Genomic DNA, 15974 nt, shown 5'->3' with positions numbered 1-15974 from the left:
TAGCCTAGTCATGAAAGATTTGTACCAGTGATTGTTATGGATTTATTTTAATTATTATTAAATTTAGGAAAAATACATTAAAAGCTTACATTCCATCAAATAGTGTTGACTTATAACTCATAGCAGCCTGGTTAGCATGACCAGTGATGAGGCCTTATGGGAATTATAGTTTAAAAACATTTGCAAGTCCAAAGGCATCCTATATCTTATGTAATTAATTCCCAGGCAGTTATGTAAAAGCTACGTTCAGTAAACTCTCTGTAGTTTTTACAAATCTGTATATTTTACATAATTTGCTTATGTGATCTTAAGTAACCTGGCTTCCCTCCTTCCCAAGAAATGAGTAACAAAGGCCATGGAGGTTGTTGTCCTGACAATCCTAGAATAAAGTTTTTTTAAAAAATTATTTTAGGATACATACTACGGCTTATAACACACATCTGTCTTACTCATGTAAGAGACAAGATAAACAAAAAACATTATAAGGTCACAAAAACGGAAATGTTGCTGGAGCACTTATCTGCATGGTTAGATGCATGAGGGGATCCACCCGAAGTGTCCTTAATATCACTTTAAAGTTTGAAATATTCCTTACAACCTATTTCTATAAGTTGGATAAAATGAAAAAGTGTTTCTATACAGCTTTCATTCCAGGTCATGTTTAGGGGATACTGCTTTATATTCACTGACTGCAATCCAACATTCTTTTGTAGGAGTGGAAACCTGCACAATTCTTAATGAAGCCATTTCCCCGTTAGAATAGAATAGAATAGAATTTTTTATTGGCCAAGTGTGATTGGACACACAAGGAATTTGTCTTGGTGCATATGCTCTCAGTGTACATAAAATGTTACATAGGTGTTAGATGTTACATAGATGTCAGTGTTACATAGATTGTGCCTACACCGCAATTTCTGTTATCCCAGAAAAACATTAAAAGTATTTTCTCAGGAGGCAGGACCCTCTGTGGCTCAGACTGCTAAGACAGTCTGTTATTAACACAGCTGCTTGCAATTACTGCAGGTTCTAGTCCCACCAGGCCCAAGGTTGACTCAGCCTTCCATCCTTTATAAGGTAGGTAAAATGAGGACCCAGACTGTTGGGGGGCAATAAGTTGACTTTGTATATAAATATACAAATAGGATGAAGACTATTGCTAACATAATTTAAGCCACCCTGAGTCTTAGGAGAAGGGCAGGATATAAATGCAAAAAAAAAAAAGAGTGATCTGGCCTGAGAAATACAAATGAACCTAGGCTACTCCACAGGTTCCATGCTTATTTTAACAACTTAAAAAGTTCATTGCACAAATCCATTGATTGGATTAAGAAAAGCAATATAAAAAAAAATCAATCCATTCATTTCTTAGGCTGGTAAACTGCACAATAAAACTTCAATCTGCACTTAATAGCATCAGGGTGTGTGGGGTGTTGAAGCAGGAACAACAAATGTTATGCTCCTGTACTTTTCTGCTGGCTTAATGATGTGTGGGCAGCTTGGTGTTAAGAAAAGACCCATTGTCACTGAGAAATCAGAACAGTGAACATTTTTATTTGGAATAATATAGTTTAAAAATGTTTTCAAAACACAGTCAAGGAAAAGGATATATTAAGAAATGTTGGGAGGATTGAAACCTAAGAGGTAAAAATGTAATATTTTTAAAGGGGTAGATGTAGGACATTGATTCATATTCAGCTCCTCATTGAATTTTCAATACTTCATCTCTTTATTACAGTTAAAGTATAAAAAAACTCAGAATTTTCTGTTGAAGAAAAAGGAAATCAAAGGCTATGAGAAGAAGTTAAAAAAAAAGGTGATGCAGCAATACTTTCAAGATTATCCATTGGCCTTAAATGAGCAGTGTTAGGTTCTGGAAGTAACGAGGCTGGAGACCAGGGTAGTGACAACAGCTCTTTAATATATGGTGAACCCAGCAACAGGCTGGGGGAAAACCTCTCCTTTTATACAGTTCTACTGGCGGCTTCGTCCAATCAGCAACGTGCTGATTTCCCGCCCAAATATTTAAAGGTACATACAAGAATACATAACACTCCTCCCCTCCCAGAAAACACTTTGCCTCTATTTACATTTTATTTACATGTTATTTTTCGACGTAGTCACGCAAATAACCTGGGCGTCTCCTAGTTCTTTCAGACCTGCGCGGTTCAGTCCTGGGTGGTGTTTTGAGCTGTTCGGAGGGTCTGTTTTCTCCTCCCAGCTCTTTCTCTAGGCCATCGGGCCCTGGATTATTTGCAGACTCTTTTTCTTGGCCATCCGGCCCTGGATTACTTTTGTAATTTTCCCTGTCGTTTCCCTCGGGAACCTGATGGCGTCGCTGGACCTCCGGGACCTCAGCTAAGTCTTGCGCCTCCCCCGGGTCATGGTCAGCTGTGGGTTCAAATAAGGAGGGGTCATAATTTGTTTCCTGTGGCTTAGTTTGTTCAGTTATTCGTCTCCTTATCTGATCTATGTGGCGCCTCCATACTCGGTTGTCTTGTAATTCGACCAAGTATGACTTTGGGCCGGTTGCTTTTATTATTTGCCCTGCGAGCCAACTTGGGCCGTCTCCGTAGTTGCGGGCCCACACTCGGTCGCCTATGCTTATTTCCCTTGTTTTGTCTATTTCCCCCTTGTAACCCTCTGGTGTGTAATGGGGACTCAAACGGTCAAGTGGGCACCGGAGTTTCCGTCCCATCAATAATTCGGCTGGGCTTCTGCCTGTAGCAGTGCTTGGGGTTCTGTGCTGAACGGCCAGAAAGAAGTCTATCTTTGTTTGCCAGTCACCTGGCTTGAGCCTGGACAATGCCTCCTTAGCGCTCCGGACGGAACGCTCTGCAAGGCCATTCGACGCAGGGTGGAAAGGCGCAGAGAGGGCATGTCGGATGCCCTCCTCTGCCAAGTATTCTTCGAACTGGGCTGCCGTGAATTGCGGCCCGTTGTCGGACACCAGAGTGTCAGGCAACCCGTGGGTTGCGAATAGGTGGCGCAGGGCTGCGATTACTGCCTCGGCCGTAGTGGATTTCATGAGTATGATCTCCAACCATTTAGAGAATGCGTCGACAACCACTAGGAAAGTTTGGCCATGGAAAGGGCCAGCAAAATCAATGTGGATTCTTGACCAGGGCCCTTGGGGTTTTCCCATTCCTGACTGGGTGCGTTGGGGGTAGGGGTCTGGACTCTTGGCAAGCCTGGCATTTCCCCACCCTCTCAGCAATCTCTGAGTCCATGAGTGGCCACCACACATAGCTTCTCGCTAGCCCCTTCATCCTGACGATCCCTGGGTGGCCCTCGTGGAGGAGGTCCAGTACCTTTCCCCTTAATTTATCGGGAATTACCACACGATCACCCCATAACAGGCACCCCCCTTGAGCCGAGAGCTCATCCCGGTTTTTAACAAATTCCTTAAAGCGTTCGCCCGGCGCAGCGGCCACCCTCTTGTACCCAACCGAGTACAGTCCTTAACATAATGTCCGGTATGATGCCCGAGCCACTTCCTTAGATGTGACTGGGCCAGAGTCCAAAGAGTCAATAAGCAGGATGGGCGTCCCCGGCGTAGGGTCTTCGATGGCCCCTGGTAGTGGGCATCTGCTTAACGCGTCTGCATGCCCCACTTCTTTTCCTGGTCGATGCTGCAGCTTGTACGAATAAGCGGCTAAGAAAATAGTCCATCGGGTCAAGCGTGGCGAAAGTGCCACAGGCGTTGGGCAGTCGCCAGCCAGTATCCCTAGTAGCGGTCTGTGGTCAGTCACAATTTCAAAATCCCGCCCAAAAACATATTCGTGGAATTTTTTCACCCCTGACACAATGGCTAGTGCTTCTTTATCTAATTGGCTGTAGTTCCTCTCTGGGGAGGACATCGTTCTAGAGTAAAAAGCTATAGGGGCTTCTGTGCCATTTGGAAGTCTATGGCTGAGTACAGCCCCCACCCCGTAAGGGGAGGCATCGCAAACCAGCACTAGGGGCAAAGTGTTATGATATTGGATGAGCAGGCTGTCACTCGAGAGCAGGTTTTTTACTGCTTCGAAAGCCCTATTTTCCGACTTTCCCCAAGACCAAACAGTATTTTTTCCTAAAAGCCTATGCAGCGGTTCAGCAACGGTCGCTTTGTTTTTTAAAAAGACCGCGTAAAAATTCACTAGCCCCAGGAATGCCTGTAGCTCTGCTTTGTTTTTGGGCGCTGGAGCCTTTCTAATTGCCTTGACCTTGCTCTCAGTGGGGTGAATTCCTTTCTTGTCTATCCGGTAGCCCAAGAATTCGACGGATTCGACCCCTATCTGGCATTTGTTTACCTTGACTTTTAATCCGGCTGTCCGGAAAATGCCCAGAACCTTTCTCAAACGCTCCCCCAATTCCTCTACGTTTTCCCCTGAAATCAAGACATCATCGAAGTAGGGAACTACCCCTGGGAGCCCTTGCAGAAGTCGTTCCATTAGGTTTTGGAACAGCCCTGGTGCCACACTCACCCCAAATTGCAATCGGGTACACTTGAAGGCCCCCCTGTGCGTTACAATCGTTTGGGCTTCGGCTGTGCGGGCGTCTACGGGCAGTTGTTGGTAGGCTTGAGCCAAGTCTAACTTTGCAAAGACTTGCCCTCGCCCCAAAGAGTGCAGCAAGTGTTGCACCACGGGAACCGGGTAAGCGCTTTTCTGTAAGGCTTTGTTAAGCGTCGCCTTGTAGTCAGCGCAAATTCTAATTGACCCGTCTGGTTTTATTGGGGTGACGATTGGCGTCTCCCACTTTGCGTGATCGACTGGCACCAAAATCCCCTGATTTATGAGCTTATCTAGCTCCTTGTCAATTTTTGGTTTTAGGGCAAAAGGGACTCTCCTCGCCTTAAGCCTAATGGGAGCTACCTGGGGGTCTAAGTTGAAGGAAATAGGGGTCCCCTTGTACTTGCCCAGGCAGTCCTTGAAGACATCTTGACCTCGTTAAAGAGAATGTCTTTCAGGTTACAGTCACTTCTGTAGATGCCAGTCACTCCCATGCCCAGGGCACGAAACCAGTCTAGTCCCAACAGACTGGGCAGGGTCCCTTCGACGATCGTGATGGGCAGGGTCTTCTTGTGTGGTCCGTACTCGACTCGGACGGAGGTGGTCCCTCGAACAGGGATGCGATTCCCTTGGTAGTCGTGGACTCGTAGCCGTTGTGCTTGCAGGTGGCGCTTCGCGACTGACGGCAGTGACTTCGCCAAAGTGTCCCAGGACATGATGGTGATCGCTGATCCCGTGTCTACTTCGAGCCGGCACCGTACTCCCTCTATTTTTGGTTTGGTGAAGATCTTCTTCTCCACTCGGGTCGAGGCGCGGCCTATGACCACAGTCGTTTGGTTTGAATCCGCGCCTTTTTTGTTTGAGCCAATCGCGGGTCGCCTTGCCGATTCCGCGCTCTGATTGGCCGATTTGAATTTTCGGCGGGAAGGTTGGGCCGCTCGACAAACTTGAGCTAGGTGCCCTTTCTTCCCGCACCGCCGACATGTCGCGTCCTTAAACTTGCAGCGTTGGCGCTGGTGTTGACCACCGCAGCTTCCGCATTCGTCTCGGTCCCCTTTGTCGCGTTTCTCGGTTCGGCAGACCCCTTCCTCATCTTCACCGTCGGATTCGGTCTGAACCTCCTCCTGGTGCACTGGAGTTGGCTTCGCGCTCGCCTTTGGTGGGAGAGGCTTTTGCAGTGTCTCCGCCGCTTGGGTGGACATTTCATGTGCTCTGGCTTCGTCCAGAGCGTTGGCCAGCGTTAGGTTGCTCTTTGCTAGCAGCCGTCGCCGCAAACGGATGTCTCTGACCCCTCGGATGAGTTGCTCGAGGAGCACCTCGTCTAGGTCGCGGTATCCGCAGTCCTTGGACGCTTTCCTTAGGGCGGCCATGTAGTCACCGATGGATTCGCCCTCCATCTGCCTTCGCTCTCCGAATTCAAACCGCCGCACGTATTTGGACGGCGTTGGCGCGAAGTGGTTTTTTAGTAAGGTCTGTAGAGTTGGCCACGACACCGATTGTAACGGCGTTGGCTCTGCCAGGGCTTCCGCGATATCAATGACCTCCGGACCACAGTGGCTTAAGAAATAAGCCCTTTTGCGGTTATCTGGAACTCCTTGCAGTTCGTTGGCTTCTAGAAAGCTTTCGAAACGGGTCATATACGTTCCCCATTTCTCTTTAGCCGGGTCAAACGGTGCGGGCGGAGTGTAGCTGGCCATCTCCGCTTTTCTGCCCTGTGTTTGCTGGGTTCGGGTCTATCGTGCTTCAGCTCGGTTCTGGTTCTCCTTAGCCTCGAGATCCCACCTTCGTCGCCAGTGTTAAGTTCTGGAAGTAACGAGGCTGGAGACCAGGGTAGTGACAACAGCTCTTTAATATATGGTGAACCCAGCAACAGGCTGGGGGAAAACCTCTCCTTTTATACAGTTCTACTGGCGGCTTCGTCCAATCAGCAACGTGCTGATTTCCCGCCCAAATATTTAAAGGTACATACAAGAATACATAACAAGCAGCAAGTACTAATACAGTATTGCAAAGATCATCTAAAACTTAATTATCAGAACAATAAAATAATAGTCTTTGCCAAAGGCCCATGAAGCACTTCTGGAGCATAAGGTAAAGGTAAAGGTTCCCCTCGCACATACGTGCTAGTCGTTGCTGACTCTAGGAGGCGGTGCTCATCTCCGTTTCAAAGCCGAAGAGCCAGCGCTGTCCGAAGATGTCTCCGTGGTCATATGGCCAGCTATTACCTTCCCACCAAAGGTGATCCCTATTTTTCCTACTTGCATTTTTACGTGCTTTCGAAACTGCTAGGTTGGCAGAAGCTGGGACAAGTAACGGGAGCTCACCCCATTACACGGCAGCACTAGGGATTCGAACCACCAAGCTGCTGGTCTTTTGATCGACAAGCTCAACGTCTTAGCCCCTGAGCCACTGCGTCCCCTATCTGGAGCATAGGTGGCCCCAAGATTGAGCAGCTCTCCTCTTTAAATACTTCAGAGTAATCCTTCATCCTGCCAATAGTGGGAAACCCTATGGGGACTACATTGGTGAAAATGCTCTTTGACATCTTTACATTCTCAAGACAAGAGGTGTCCACTATATATATGCAGGACTCAAATTGAAGACAACTCAATAGGGAAACTTTTTTATGGCACCCAGCTGGGCATCTTCACCAATTATGTACCACTAAAACTTGTTCAACCCAAATTTCTAAGAAGGGCCCTCCACTTCCCAAATGCCACCCTGAGACCTCATGAAAGTGGAGATTAGAATATGAATAAGCATACTCAATTATTGGCTCATATTATGTGGGACCTTGGCTTATTTATCTTTCATAGCATGATTTTCAGTCTATGTGAGAAAAGGCAGTGATAATTTCATCCTTGGGCTTCTCTCCAGGTCTTCTACTCAGTATGGATATAATCAGCCCAAAGCACTCATTAAACAGCATATAGCAATCACAGAGTGCTAATTGAATCTAGCCAGGTAGTCAACTTTTATTGTCAGTGAATCCAACAAGTACTATGCCTCCCTTATGACAAACTTAACTAAACTTTGAAGTACTTAAGCACTGGAGGGTCTTATTCTCGGCATGTCATGTCCTTGCCTCAAGCTGTTCTAGAAGGCTGATACAGGAAGATTCCCTAACTGCAGAGACAATGTCCCTGTAACTCTGTACAGGGAGAAACACAGAACACCATTCTTCATTTGGAGACATTCATATTAGTCTTATCTCACCATTATTGCATAAATGCCCAGGACAATTCTACACCTTCCAGCTGCTGATGCTTTAGGGTGCTGAATCTTGTATTCTTGGACTGCGACCATCATTCATCCACAAACTCAAGGTAATAAATTCGAAAAGTCCTCAGCACAGAAAGCTGAATTAAAGAATACTTGAGCAGCTCTCCTCTTTAAATACTTCAGAGTAATCCTTCATCCTGCCAATAGTGGGAAACCCTATGGGACTACATTGGTGAAAATGCTCTTTGACATCTTTACATTCTCAAGACAAGAGGTGTCCACTATATATATATATATATATATATATATATATATATATATATATATATATATATATATATATATATATATATATATATATATATATATATATATATATATATATATATATATATATATATATATATATATATATATATATATATATATATATATATATATATATATATATATATATATATATATATATATATATATATATATATATATATATATATATATATATATATATATATATATATATATATATATATATATATATATATATATATATATATATATATATATATATATATATATATATATATATATATATATATATATATATATATATATATATATATATATATATATATATATATATATATATATATATATATATATATATATATATATATATATATATATATATATATATATATATATATATATATATATATATATATATATATATATATATATATATATATATATATATATATATATATATATATATATATATATATATATATATATATATATATATATATATATATATATATATATATATATATATATATATATATATATATATATATATATATATATATATATATATATATATATATATATATATATATATATATATATATATATATATATATATATATATATATATATATATATATATATATATATATATATATATATATATATATATATATATATATATATATATATATATATATATATATATATATATATATATATATATATATATATATATATATATATATATATATATATATATATATATATATATATATATATATATATATATATATATATATATATATATATATATATATATATATATATATATATATATATATATATATATATATATATATATATATATATATATATATATATATATATATATATATATATATATATATATATATATATATATATATATATATATATATATATATATATATATATATATATATATATATATATATATATATATATATATATATATATATATATATATATATATATATATATATATATATATATATATATATATATATATATATATATATATATATATATATATATATATATATATATATATATATATATATATATATATATATATATATATATATATATATATATATATATATATATATATATATATATATATATATATATATATATATATATATATATATATATATATATATATATATATATATATATATATATATATATATATATATATATATATATATATATATATATATATATATATATATATATATATATATATATATATATATATATATATATATATATATATATATATATATATATATATATATATATATATATATATATATATATATATATATATATATATATATATATATATATATATATATATATATATATATATATATATATACATATACATACTTACTTGAAACTAAATAGCCCTAACTCACGGGTGTCAAACTCAAGGTCCATGGGCCAGATCCAACTGGATTCGGAAAGCCCTGGAAAGAGCGAAGGACCGCCAGCTCCATTTTTGCTGGCAGAGAGCTGAAGAGCCATCCCGGCTGAAAAGGGAGCCCAGGTGGGCTGCATGCACCCCTCTGAGCTCTGTTTTTGCTGTTTTCACATTTCACAATCGTTTTTCACATTTAGGAGCCATTGCAGTAGCATCCCCATCAGTGGTGGGTTTCAAATTTTTTTACTACCAGTTCTGTAGGTGTGGCTTGGTGGGCGTGGCTTGGTGGGCGTGGCAGGGGAAGGATGCTGTAAAATTTCCATTCCCTCCCGAATCCAGGGGAAGATTACTGCAAAATCCCCATTCCCTCCCAATCAGCTGGGAATTGGGAAACAGAGAATAGATAGGGGTGGGGCCAGTCAGAATTTTTACTACCGGTTCTCCGAACTACTCAAAATTTCCGCTACCGGTTCTTCAGAACTGATCAGAACCTGCTGAACCTCTTAGCCCATAGCAGATGCCAATACTTAAGAGCTTATTGAAAAGAGAACCCAACTATTTAGCTGCCTCTATTCATAAGCAAAGCAAATACTGCAGGCATAAATCCATTTGATACAGGATATTTCAAAACTGCTTGCAGCAAAGTTTGACAGCTAACAAAGGCAGAGTGATAGGATTAGAAGCAGGCCCTCACCCAAGATCCAACACAGGACAAAAGTCATTAGGCACAATAGGAATTGCCCAACACCCTTTCAGAAGACAAGCCCCTTCATTGCACCATCTCAGGGCAGTCCAAACTTCACCTAAGAGCTCAATAAACAATAAGCCAGAGGTTGACCAGATTAGCTCAGACAAGCACCTAGGACAGCATTGGCGAATCTATGACACGTGTGCCGGAAGCGGCACATGAAACCATCTTCAGACAAATGCGCGCCCTCGCGGCTCCTCATCGCGTTCCTGTGGTCAAATAAGCACCGGTCAGCTGGCTGTCACGCATGCATGGTGCCGGCGGACTGCGCATGTGTGAGGTGGCACATGTGCCGGAGGTTTGCCATCATGCATGTGCGAGGCGGCACACGTGCCGGTGGTTCGAAAACACTCATGTGTGAGGCGGCACGTGTGCCAGAGGTTCACCAACATGCATGCATGATGGACCGCTGCACTTCTGGGGTCTCCAGCACCGCGTGTGCGCCGGCCAGCTGGCTGGCACGTGTTTTACCACAGGAATGCGATGGGAGCTGGTGAGGCCGCACATTTGTCTCAGGACGGTTTTGCGTGCCACTTCTGGCATGCGGGCGGCACACGGGCGGCATGCGAGAATGCAAAAGGTTCGCCAACACTGACCCAAGATTTGCATTTCCTCTTTTGCCTATAGAGCCAGCTCTGACCCTACATAACCCCTACATGACCCCATAGGAATCTGACAATAGCCAATAGAAAATTAAAGGACATGTTCTCGCACAGGAACAAGAAGCTCAAATACAAAGCCCAAAGAAGGTATAAAACCCCACCCACTCTCAACTCCATTTTGTCAGCTGCCCAGAATCACATGTGGTTCTGCTTCATCAATAAACCATCTTTCCAATCAGCCTCCATGTTCCCAGTGTCTTTCTCCCAGCTTAGAACTGAATCAGTTGGAAATTTCTTCCAACAAGTTGTTTAGCAGAGTGATGGCATGTGGGAATGGGGAAATGTCCTTGTGTCTAATTTCTCTGGTATGGGTAGAAGTTGAAACAATTTATGCCCAGGATTTGAGGAGTCTATAGATATTTTCACAGTCCTCTTTTTGACTTGTGTAGTATACAGGTCCTCAATGGCAGGCAGGTTTGTAGCAATTGTTTTTTCTGCAGTTCTATTTATCCGCTGAAGTCTGTGTCTGTCTTGTTTGGTTGCAGAGTCAAACCAGACAGTTTCTAGAGGTACAGCTGACAGACTCAATACTTCCTCTCTAGAACTGGATCAGCAGCTCCTTGGGCAGTTTGAGCTTTCTGAATTGTTGCAGAAAGAACATTCTTTGTGCTTTTTTGATTACATTTTTTTATCTTAGGTGTCCATTTTAAATCTTGAGATATGATAGAACCTAGAAATTTGAAGGTCTCCATGCTGGTACTGTGTTGTCTAGTATTGTGAGAAGTGGTAGTATAGGAGGGTTAATAATAAACCTAAAGCATTCTTTAGTATCATTTATCAAGGAAGTATCATTTATCAAGGAATCCATGGGCTTATCTTTCCTGACTGTTTAAAACTTCACTTCAGTTATACTAAAAGTTTTGATGAACAAAAGGTTCCCAAATGGATGCAATAAATAATTTTCTACAAACGACAGACTTATATCATATTTTTATTTATATTTGGAAATCAAATATAACAAATACAGATTTTAAAAAATAATGAAATAAAGGAGCACAGATTCATTAAGAAAACAAGTGAAGGAAAAATATTCAAAGTATACTTATTTATTTAACCAATTTGTAGAGGGGCCCATATCAAACAAAAGACAATGGGTCGTAAACAACCATAAAATCAATTATACAATTAAAAACAGAATACAACAAGCAAATAAATACATAAACATATAAATACATGAACATAAACATACATTCTTTCTATGGGATATTTATATGCCACCTATTTAAGGAAACATAAGAGATGGTGCTATTTCTTTTGGAGAACAATTTCCCATCCATGCAACACTAGAAAGGAAATCCCAGAAATGTTGGTTAAAGTGGTACCTCAGAAACATCATCTTCTGTGTCCAGGGTTGCTGTCCAATAAAAAGTGGAAATGTCGATCAGCATGGATTCGATCGGCTCATCCATTTCCGGTGTTACCTTGCTGTGGGATTAAAAGAAGGAAGAGACATTAGTGCCCATATTAATGAGCAAGCCTCACTTTCATTTTTCCCACAAGACTAGGATAAGCTGGCTCAACTGAATGTCCTTCCCCTTCTTAATGACTGAGTACTCCAAACAGACTTTTCTCACCCACTATAAAAGAAACAAAAGACTGACCTGAGATCGTACATTTCCAGCATAGCAGCTAATCCGGTCACAAAGGTGTGTTCCTGCAACAGAGCCTGCCATGAAACAAAAGACTGACCTGAGATCGTACATTTCCAGCATAGCAGCTAATCCGGTCACAAAGGTGTGTTCCTGCAACAGAGCCTGCCATGAAACAAAAGACTGACCTGAGATCGTACATTTCCAGCATAGCAGCTAATCCGGTCACAAAGGTGTGTTCCTGCAACAGAGCCTGCCATGAAACAAAAGACTGACCTGAGATCGTACATTTCCAGCATAGCAGCTAATCCGGTCACAAAGGTGTGTTCCTGCAACAGAGCCTGCCATGAAACAAAAGACTGACCTGAGATCGTACATTTCCAGCATAGCAGCTAATCCGGTCACAAAGGTGTGTTCCTGCAACAGAGCCTGCCATGAAACAAAAGACTGACCTGAGATCGTACATTTCCAGCATAGCAGCTAATCCGGTCACAAAGGTGTGTTCCTGCAACAGAGCCTGCCATGAAACAAAAGACTGACCTGAGATCGTACATTTCCAGCATAGCAGCTAATCCGGTCACAAAGGTGTGTTCCTGCAACAGAGCCTGCCATGAAACAAAAGACTGACCTGAGATCGTACATTTCCAGCATAGCAGCTAATCCGGTCACAAAGGTGTGTTCCTGCAACAGAGCCTGCCATGAAACAAAAGACTGACCTGAGATCGTACATTTCCAGCATAGCAGCTAATCCGGTCACAAAGGTGTGTTCCTGCAACAGAGCCTGCCATGAAACAAAAGACTGACCTGAGATCGTACATTTCCAGCATAGCAGCTAATCCGGTCACAAAGGTGTGTTCCTGCAACAGAGCCTGCCATGAAACAAAAGACTGACCTGAGATCGTACATTTCCAGCATAGCAGCTAATCCGGTCACAAAGGTGTGTTCCTGCAACAGAGCCTGCCATGAAACAAAAGACTGACCTGAGATCGTACATTTCCAGCATAGCAGCTAATCCGGTCACAAAGGTGTGTTCCTGCAACAGAGCCTGCCATGAAACAAAAGACTGACCTGAGATCGTACATTTCCAGCATAGCAGCTAATCCGGTCACAAAGGTGTGTTCCTGCAACAGAGCCTGCCATGAAACAAAAGACTGACCTGAGATCGTACATTTCCAGCATAGCAGCTAATCCGGTCACAAAGGTGTGTTCCTGCAACAGAGCCTGCCATGAAACAAAAGACTGACCTGAGATCGTACATTTCCAGCATAGCAGCTAATCCGGTCACAAAGGTGTGTTCCTGCAACAGAGCCTGCCATGAAACAAAAGACTGACCTGAGATCGTACATTTCCAGCATAGCAGCTAATCCGGTCACAAAGGTGTGTTCCTGCAACAGAGCCTGCCATGAAACAAAAGACTGACCTGAGATCGTACATTTCCAGCATAGCAGCTAATCCGGTCACAAAGGTGTGTTCCTGCAACAGAGCCTGCCATGAAACAAAAGACTGACCTGAGATCGTACATTTCCAGCATAGCAGCTAATCCGGTCACAAAGGTGTGTTCCTGCAACAGAGCCTGCCATGAAACAAAAGACTGACCTGAGATCGTACATTTCCAGCATAGCAGCTAATCCGGTCACAAAGGTGTGTTCCTGCAACAGAGCCTGCCATGAAACAAAAGACTGACCTGAGATCGTACATTTCCAGCATAGCAGCTAATCCGGTCACAAAGGTGTGTTCCTGCAACAGAGCCTGCCATGAAACAAAAGACTGACCTGAGATCGTACATTTCCAGCATAGCAGCTAATCCGGTCACAAAGGTGTGTTCCTGCAACAGAGCCTGCCATGAAACAAAAGACTGACCTGAGATCGTACATTTCCAGCATAGCAGCTAATCCGGTCACAAAGGTGTGTTCCTGCAACAGAGCCTGCCATGAAACAAAAGACTGACCTGAGATCGTACATTTCCAGCATAGCAGCTAATCCGGTCACAAAGGTGTGTTCCTGCAACAGAGCCTGCCATGAAACAAAAGACTGACCTGAGATCGTACATTTCCAGCATCCTTCCCTCAGAGACCCAATTCAAAGGCTTTTGTGACTGTGTCTATTTTAGGGAAAGACAAATTGCATTCTCTACATCCCCTCCCAGTTCCCAGTATATAGATAGGTTCCACTGTCTAAGTGCAGCCTAGAATATAGGAAGAGGCAGAATTGGCTTCTCTAGATGCCTATATAGAGGACTCCACTCCTAAAGGAGCTCCTTCCCTTCTTAATGACTGAGTACTCCAAACAGACTTTTCTCACCCACTATAAAAGAAACAAAAGAGGAGAGAATCAGAAAATTCAAGCTCAACCAAGTCGCTCCAGAACGTCTTCTTTGTCCCAAAACCTGCTATGTTGTTGCAACAACTTGTCTTTCAGTCCAAAGGAAAATTGCCCCCATGTTAAGGATCCTTTTGAGCCTTGAGAAGGTAAACCTTCTGCGAATTCGTAGTAGCTTTCCTTCTCTCCCTTTCCCTCTGAAATCTCCCCATCCTCCTTGACTGCCACCCATTAACTCTCCCCCCTTCCCATCATATTTTTATATCTGAGTGCTGCGGCCCTCATTTGTGCACTTTTCTTAAGGTGAAATAGTGCAGTGATTGCACTGAGGACCTGGATTAGGTGATGCTCCTGTGCAATTGAAGAGTCCAGCTGTCAGTCAGAGCTGCTGACTCTCCCAGAGTCCCCAGTGCTCTTACAAGGAAAGCTTGAAATCCTCCTGAGACTCTGTCCACCCTAAGGAATCTTTTGCCCCACACTGAGATTGGGCAAAAAAGGCTGGGATTGAAACCTGGAGGCAAAGCCCAGCGAAAGAAACCTCTACTTTCAAGGGGTACCTGCGGTGTTTCTCTCCTTTCCTCTGAAATCTCCCCATCCTCCTTGACTGCCACCCATTAACTCTCCCCCCTTCCCATCATATTTTTATATCTGAGTGCTGCGGCCCTCATTTGTGCACTTTTCTTAAGGTGAAATAGTGCAGTGATTGCACTGAGGACCTGGATTAGGTGATGCTCCTGTGCAATTGAAGAGTCCAGCTGTCAGTCAGAGCTGCTGACTCTCCCAGAGTCCCCAGTGCTCTTCCTTTTACAAGGAAAGCTTGAAACCCTCCTGAGACTCTGTCCACCCTAAGGAATCTTTTGCCCCACACTGAGATTGGGCAAAAAAGGCTGGGATTGAAACCTAGAGGCAAAGCCCAGCGAAAGAAACCTCTACTTTCAAGGGGTACCTGTGGTGTTTCTCTCCTTTCCTCTGAAATCTCCCCATCCTCCTTGACTGCCACCCATTAACTCCCCCCCCCTTCCCATCATATTTTTATATCTGGGTGCTGCGGCCCTCATTTGTGCACTTTTCTTAAGGTGAAACAGTGCAGTGATTGCACTGAGAACCTGGATTAAGTGGTGCTCCTGTGCAATTGAAGAGTCCGGCTGTCAGTCAGAGCTGCTGACT

Source organism: Ahaetulla prasina, chromosome 7 (assembly GCF_028640845.1).
Source record: "Ahaetulla prasina isolate Xishuangbanna chromosome 7, ASM2864084v1, whole genome shotgun sequence".
NCBI classification, from domain to species: Eukaryota; Metazoa; Chordata; class Lepidosauria; order Squamata; family Colubridae; genus Ahaetulla; species Ahaetulla prasina.
The sequence above is the reverse complement of the archived record's forward strand: the minus strand, read 5'-3'. Positions refer to the sequence as shown.